The sequence below is a fragment of the Buteo buteo genome, chromosome 25 (genome assembly GCF_964188355.1).
Source record: "Buteo buteo chromosome 25, bButBut1.hap1.1, whole genome shotgun sequence".
In the NCBI taxonomy this organism is placed as follows: domain Eukaryota; kingdom Metazoa; phylum Chordata; class Aves; order Accipitriformes; family Accipitridae; genus Buteo; species Buteo buteo.
In genome coordinates, this window is record NC_134195.1 from 10,035,432 (window position 1) to 10,042,729 (window position 7,298).

Consider the following 7,298-nt stretch of genomic DNA (forward strand, 5'->3'; position numbering starts at 1 on the left):
CTGCCTGCCAAGGCCTGCCCATGCAGCCTACACCATGCCATCTTAGCTTCACCGCCTGCTTAAGATAAGGATTACACTGTATTAAGCCAACTGATTTTCAGTCCCCTATGGACAGCCTTAGGAGCTCAAGTCCCCCTGTCTGCAGTAAAAATGAGGAGATCTGAGTCAAGAGTGTTATCCCCACCTCCAAATCTCTACCAGGGAAAAAAAAAAGGAACAGATGAGAGGACAGACCACCACAGTCCATCATCATCACCCAGTCACTACACGGATTTTTTATCTCCCAGTTGCCCAGACTAAGCTCTAACTCAGAATTTCAGTATTTCCTTACATTGCTGATGATCTTTTTCCCTTCCTTATCTTTTTATCTGCACAGGGAGGCATAAAGGCTTCAGCTATCAGCAAGTCAAAGCATTTGGCTTGGCTCCCAAAGGCTCATAACACTTCAGTGTACTCCTTCTGTCTAAAGAGGATTAACTAAGGTAGATTGTTCACAAAAAGATGTATCATCTAAGGAGTTACACTTACAGAGCTTCACAATCTAATTTTCACTCACATAATTACTTGAAATCAACACCAAAAAAACGTATTATCAGGTCATTTGTATTGGGGTTTTCACATGAAATGAGAACAGGACACACGCAGCATTCTCTGTGTGTTTACAAAGACATCCCCAGAGGAAACTATTTTCTACAAAGCTCTGAAGTGAGACATCAACATCTACTGAAATTAATATGCAGCAGACTTGGTTCATGATGGCATTTCTCCAGCATCACAAGTAAATAGTGAACGAGGCTTGGGATTCTATTTTTAATGTTCTTTTCCTCCCCCTGGAAACCGCTGCCTATTCCATACAACTTGTATATGAGGCAAGTTGTATTTGCTTCCCTTCAGCAGTTGAAAAAAAGACACTTGTTTCCAGATGTTAAGCTTGGATTTTCTGCACGGCTTCTACTTAGTGACCAGGTTATCAGCTATAACTGTTGATTTTCAGTTTTCCACCAAGCATTACTTCAGTCACGTAATTGAAGCATCTCACTAGAGCCTGCTCTGCGGAGGGGATTGCTGCAAAACACAGTCTAACCACTTGTTCTCCTCAGCTGCAGTGCACACCCAGGCCCTAGAGCTGCAGCAGGGAGGGAGTGGTGGCTTTTCCACTGGGAATTCCATCAGGTTTCTCCAAATTCAGAGTCTGCTCAGCTGGGCAGATCCAGTTGCTTTCCAGCAGCTGGCTATACCAGTGTAAAGTAGCTGAAAGCACTCAAGGCAGCAAAAGCATTTCTGCACCCTAATACCCCAGCACTTCAGAATATGTAACATATTTAAATGAAGCAGGAAAGTACAATTATCCCCATTGTAACAGAAACAACTTGGGCACACCAATGGCCACAGTTAATCTATAGCTAGTCAAGCTACTTCCGTGTAAGAAAAGTTGCAAGCACATGATACAAAACCTAAAAGTGATTCAGTACTTCCTCCAAAATAGCAATTTATCCCCAGCAGAATCAAAGTGAAATCCATCGCGCAGCTTGGCCATCCGTGCACCACTGCTATAGAGCAAATTGCTCTGGGTATATTCCTTAACGTATCATTCTCCGCATGTTCACAGCCAATGTGATTTGTCCCACACCTTCTCAAAACAGAAGGAACGCTGATTCTTTCCATATCTGTGTCCTATTCGGAGAAGGCTCCTTCCCATAACCCTGCATCCAGCCAGTGCAGTACATAAACCCCAGCATCCACATTAGCTGGATCCATCCCGCCCATTTCCTCCGTCTGCTATCATCTGCCTCTTCCTCACAATTGCATTGGTTTCTTCAGAGGAAAACCTGTGATGTGTCTAAGCCATATGACCTCAGAGCAGTGATGGGCCATGAGCTGCCCATTACCGACCAGGGACAAGATCTCAGGATTGCAATCAATAGTTCCACGGAAAGAAAATGCGCTTGATCCTTTGCAAGGGCCCAAAAACCCAACTCCAAGCCAAGTGTAGGCTACTATTTGGAAACAAAGAGGGGTAAAAAAGACCATCATAGCATAAATCCACAGTGTCCCTATCTTGGATATTTTGAGCAGTCCTGGTCCTTCCTGCTACAAGGATGCAAGAAGATGACCAAATGTCCTGATAAAAGTTACGGAGACAGCTTCCATGCAATGATTGACCGGAGTATGTTCCAGAAAGGGCTTTAGGAGCACCACGTAAGCATGCAGGGATGAAATTGTGAAGGCCAAAGCTCGGCCGGAGTTGAAACTGGTGAGGGATGTGAAGGGCAATAAGAGCATCTGTGGGTACATCAGCAGCAAAAGGAGGACTAAGGAAATTGCGGCGTTGCTGCTTAACGGGGCAGAGCACCTAGTGGCACAGGACACGGAAAAGACTACGTCAGCGTCAGCGCTACTGGCAAGGTGTGGTCTTGGGGATCCCAGATCCCTATGGGTAGTAGCAAAGCTTGTGGGAGAAAGGTGCTGCTCACAAAAGAGGAGGATGAAGTTATGGACTACTTAGATAAACTGGACATATGTAAGGCCATGGGATCACAGCACTGAGAGCTGGCCAATGTCATTGTGGGGCCACCTTCTGTCACCTCTGAATGATCATGGTGTTCATGGGAGCTCCCCAAGGGCCGGAGGCGAGGAGGATCTGGGGAACTTATGGCTGCTCAGCTTCACCTGAAGCTCTGGGAGGTTATTTCCAGACTCAGTAAGAGCAAGAAGGTGACTGGGGACAGCCAGCATGGATTTACCAAAAGCAAATTACGCCTGACTGGCCTGAGCACGTCTGTGATGAGAAGACTGGCTCTGCAGGCAAGGGGAGAGCAGAAGATGTTGCTTACTTGGACTTTAGCCTGTGACGTGCTTCCCCATAGCATCCTTACAGTCAAGCAGGAGATAAGGACTGGACACGTGGGCTCTGCAACAGAGCAAGGGAAAAGCAGCAAGAGAGTGCACCTTCCAGATCCAGTTTTCTCAATGTTGTTATTTCTAACAGGAAAGCTCATGGCACAATAAATTTCGTCCTGAATCTGAAATTTTAATGTAGGGGTCGGCGTTCGGAAGATCTCGCGTTGTCACGGAAAGTTAGAGGGTTAGTCGCAGCCTTGTGATGTACCTGTAACCCCACCTCCCCTTGTTAGTATAAAAGGAATTAACTGCGCAATAAAAGGCGGAAGTTGGCGCTCACACTGCGTGTGTTATCTGTCTCTTTCCCTGGTCCGGGCCGACCAGTGATCTAAGCGTGGCACCTTGATATGTAGCAAATGCTACATTTTAATACATCAAAGTTGGCAGGTTTTGCTACTGTGTGGGAGAGAGCCTCTGGATCAGAAGTCTGTGTTCATTTCAGTGATTATTTTTAGATTAATATGATGTCCATCTGAGCACAGCAATGTACCCTGCTTTCAGACCACACTGAAGTACAAGAGTACTTCATTCAGTCTTAGTATTTCAGTTATGCATCTGCCCACTATCTTCTTTGTGAGTACCAGGACTCTCTGCACTGATTTGTAACAATGCGGTTTAAGCCCATTGGTCTTACCAGCTATTACCTTGTAACATACACATTAGGCCTTCCAAAATTGTGCTAAAAACTGTAATGGATCTATGTCTTCTTAGAGATCTCAAATGCAGATTTCCTGGCACAGAACAAACACTTGGCTTCAGTATCATGCTTTTGAAAATTTATGTTTATGGTTTTAACAGCTTATTCTAGCATTTAAGAACTTCTCATGCTTCTAGATTACACTTTTTTTTTTTTAAATGTATACTCTTTGCCAGGGTAGAACCACCTCTATTTAATTTCCTTTATTAAGGGATAATGTAAAAAAGATGCAGATCTGTTTTCCTTTTTTCTTTCTACTTACTCCTCCCCGCCCCACGCTTGCAGCTCCACATATGTAATGCCTAAAAAAAGTCAAAACCCCAAAAGGTCAAATTTTGCACGTGTTGCCCAATTTTGAAATTATTTGATCAGCCTGCTTTCAACACTGACCTGCCAAAACGCAAATTTTACTTGCGCTTTTAAAATCCCTCAAAGAGCATACTTGCAACGCATAGGCCTGGGCGCAGGTAGGGGAGGGAAAGGGAAGAAATGACCCGGGAAGCAAGGGAAAAATTATTTGTAGGGGCAGATGAGCGAGGCAGGCTTCAGGCAGGGCTGCGCAGGACCAGCGGGTTTCTTGCCCACCCTTAGGGCCTCACGCCCAGGCCTCGCTGCTCCCTGACCCTCCCATCCCCGCCAGCCAGTCCTGCCCTCCGCAGGGATTTGGGTTTCAATAACATCGGGCTTTTGGTGACCTAAATTTGCACCGTCGCGGCCCTCTGCCCACCTGCCCGCCGCTGCGGGCTGCGATGGCCAGGCCCTCCCCGTGCCTCGCCACGAGCCGGCCGCCCAGCCCTTGCTCTCCCCGCCCTCTCCTCCCTCGCCTGCCAAGGGGCCCGACGCGGCTGGGGTGGCCCGGCCGGACGCCACCCGTCCTCGCGTGCCTCGGCCGGCGGCGGCTCCAGCGCGGGCTCCTCTCCAGAGGTCACCGGCCATTCCCCTTCCTCCGCTCCCTCCCGCCGGCCAGCCCTGGAACCCTGCCCAGATTAAACTTGATAAACCCTGGGCGGGCTGCCATGGGGCCCGCCGGACGGGCCTGAGGCTGCGGTGGCGGGGCTTGGCGGTGGCGGGGTTCGGTGGAGACCTCGCCGAGGGGCGAGAAGGTGGCGGCGGCTGCTCTCCTTGCCCACAGCAGCGACAGCCCCTCGCCGCGCCACCGCCCCCGGGCCGTGCGTGCGCCTCGACGGCTGCCTGCTCGCCTGCCTGCAGCAGGGCGTGCGCGCGAGCGGGGTTGTACGTGTGCGTGTGCACGTGCAAAGGTACGTTATGCGTGCGCGTGTACACGTGTGCCCGCGCGCCTGCTGTGTATCGATGCGCATGCACGCGCACGTGCGTACACCACGCGCGCTCGTGTACACACGGGCATACTTGCGTGCCTGCGGACACGCAGGCCCCTGCGGACATGTCTCCGTACGTGTGTTCATGCGTACGTCCCCTGGCAGGTATGCCTGCGTGCACGTGCACATGTACCCGCGCGTGCCTGTCAGTCCGCACACGCACATGAATGCGGACGCGAACACTTCCTCAGGCGCGCGTGGGCGCGTGCCCCCAGCGGCCCCCCCGCGCCCCGCTCCTCCCTCCCCCATCCCGCCCGGGGCTCGCCCCCGGGGCCTGCGCAGGCGCGTCCCCGGGCTCCGCCCCGCTCGCGCGTCACCGCCCCGCCCGCGCGCCGGACTGACTGCCGCTCCATAGGCAGGGAGCCCCCCGCCCCCCCCCCGGTCGCCTCGCTGCCCTTTTCCAACATGGCGGCTCCCGCCTCACGCACGCCGACGCGCAGGCGCCACCTCGGCTCCCTTCCGTCGGGCGCCGCCACTGAAAAAGGCAGGAAAAAACCGGCCTGGGAACTCTATGGTTTCGCGCGGTGGGTAGCGTGGCGCAGCCGCCTCGTCCGCTCGCTCCCCCCGCCCCGCCCGCGTTGCACGCCGGGACACAGTGGGTCCTCCTTCCTGCCCACCCCCGCCCGCCGCGAGCCCTCCGAGCTTGCGCCGCGCCGATATCCGCGTTGCTCCCAAGATGGTGGCGCGGGGCTCGGGCTGAGAGCGAGCGAGTCCGCGAGAGAAGGCGCGCCCGCGGGCCCGGCCCGGCCCGCCCTCCCGCCGCGCCGCGCAGCGCCGCCGGCCTCGCCAGGCCGCTCGCCTCTTCCCTCCCCCCACCCCAGGCCGCGGCCCCGTCTCCTCCGCCCCGGGGCCCCGACGGCTCCACCGGCAGCAGCAGCAGCACCAGTAGCGGCGGCGGCGGCGCCTCCTCGCCTGCGGCGCGGCGCCTCCTCGCCTGCGGCGCGGCGCCTCCTCGCCTGCGGCCCGGCCCCGAGCGCAGCGCGGCCCCCGCATGAGCCCGGGCGGCGGCGGCGGGAGTGACCGGGAGCAGCAGGCCGCGGCGCCCAGGTCGGTAGGCGCTGCGCAGTGCCCGGCCCGGGGGAGGGCCGGGAGGGGGGATGGCGCCCGTCCCACGCCGGCCCTGAAGGGGAGGGAGCCGGGAGGCGGCCCTGCCCGCTACCCTCCGCCGGGGAGATCCCCTGCCGGGGGTGGGGAAGGCGCCGGCGGCGGGGGTGCGTGGCCTCGGTGGTCCTCGTCCTCCTCCCCGTGAGGCGCATGGGTGCGGGGCCGCCGCGTCCCTCCCCAGGGAGGCCGGGCGGGTGGCTCCGGGCTTCAGCCCGGTCCCCGGGGAGACTGGCCTTGCTGGGCGACCTTGGGTGAACCCCGCCTGCCCCTGCCTCAGTTTCCCGGCTTGGCCGAGCGGGGCAGCGGCGGGGGGCGCTCCGCGGGGCTGCTGCGGGCATGGGGCGCTCGGGTGCCTTCGGCACGGCCAGCTCTGACAGGCGGAGAGGTGCGGCTGTGTGAGGTGCTGCGAGGGTGCATAACTAGTGTGCAAGGCCTGCTTAGCAAAGTACGTACGTTCACTTGCTCCCGTTACCTTCTGTCCAGTCTGATGAGTTGGATCTGCTAACCTGTGAACAGGCTGCTTTGCTGATAAATGTCATCTGTCACTCCTGACTGCAGGACTTTCTGGGTTTCAGTTTTTAAGCCCACCTGCGGTATTTCTTTTAAAGGAACTCTGGGTTGTTATGGCTCACAGTCGATTTGTAAATCAGATGTCTGAGATGATGTGGGAAGAGATTAAGAAGTTACTGCTGCTTGGGAAACAAAACGTGTCCCACAATTCTCCTTTAAGTGGCGAGAACCTGTAATCTATAAACTCATAGTTATGTCTTTTTTTCCTCTCCAGTTAATGGAAATATTTGTTTATGTTTCCTTCTGCGTAAGCGGTGTTCTAATTCTGGGACAAAGCCTCTGTTTTACACGTCACTACAGGGATGGTCCCTCTGTGTCTGTGTGGAAACTTCCCTACCTCAGTAGGAGTCCGCAAACCTGAGGCTCTGTGAGAATCAGCTTGTCAGATTAGTTTACCATGCCTCTTGCACGTCTACCAAAAAGTTCCTCAGTGGGAAATTGTACCTGATTTTAGCTTTGGTTTCCTAACAGAGTGAGGCCTACATGATTGTATTGTCAGGTCTTTTGTTTTTGTTTTTTGATTGGTTGACTGGTTTGAAAGGGAGAGGTCTAAAAGATAAGATTAAGTTCCTAGTTCTGCAGATAGCATTCAGTTAGAGAGAGATTCCCCGCTAAGGGAGAAGCTACACTCTTAAGTTTAACCGCGTTGTTAGACATCTGTGACTGGGTGAGAGAATAATGGAGGTGGT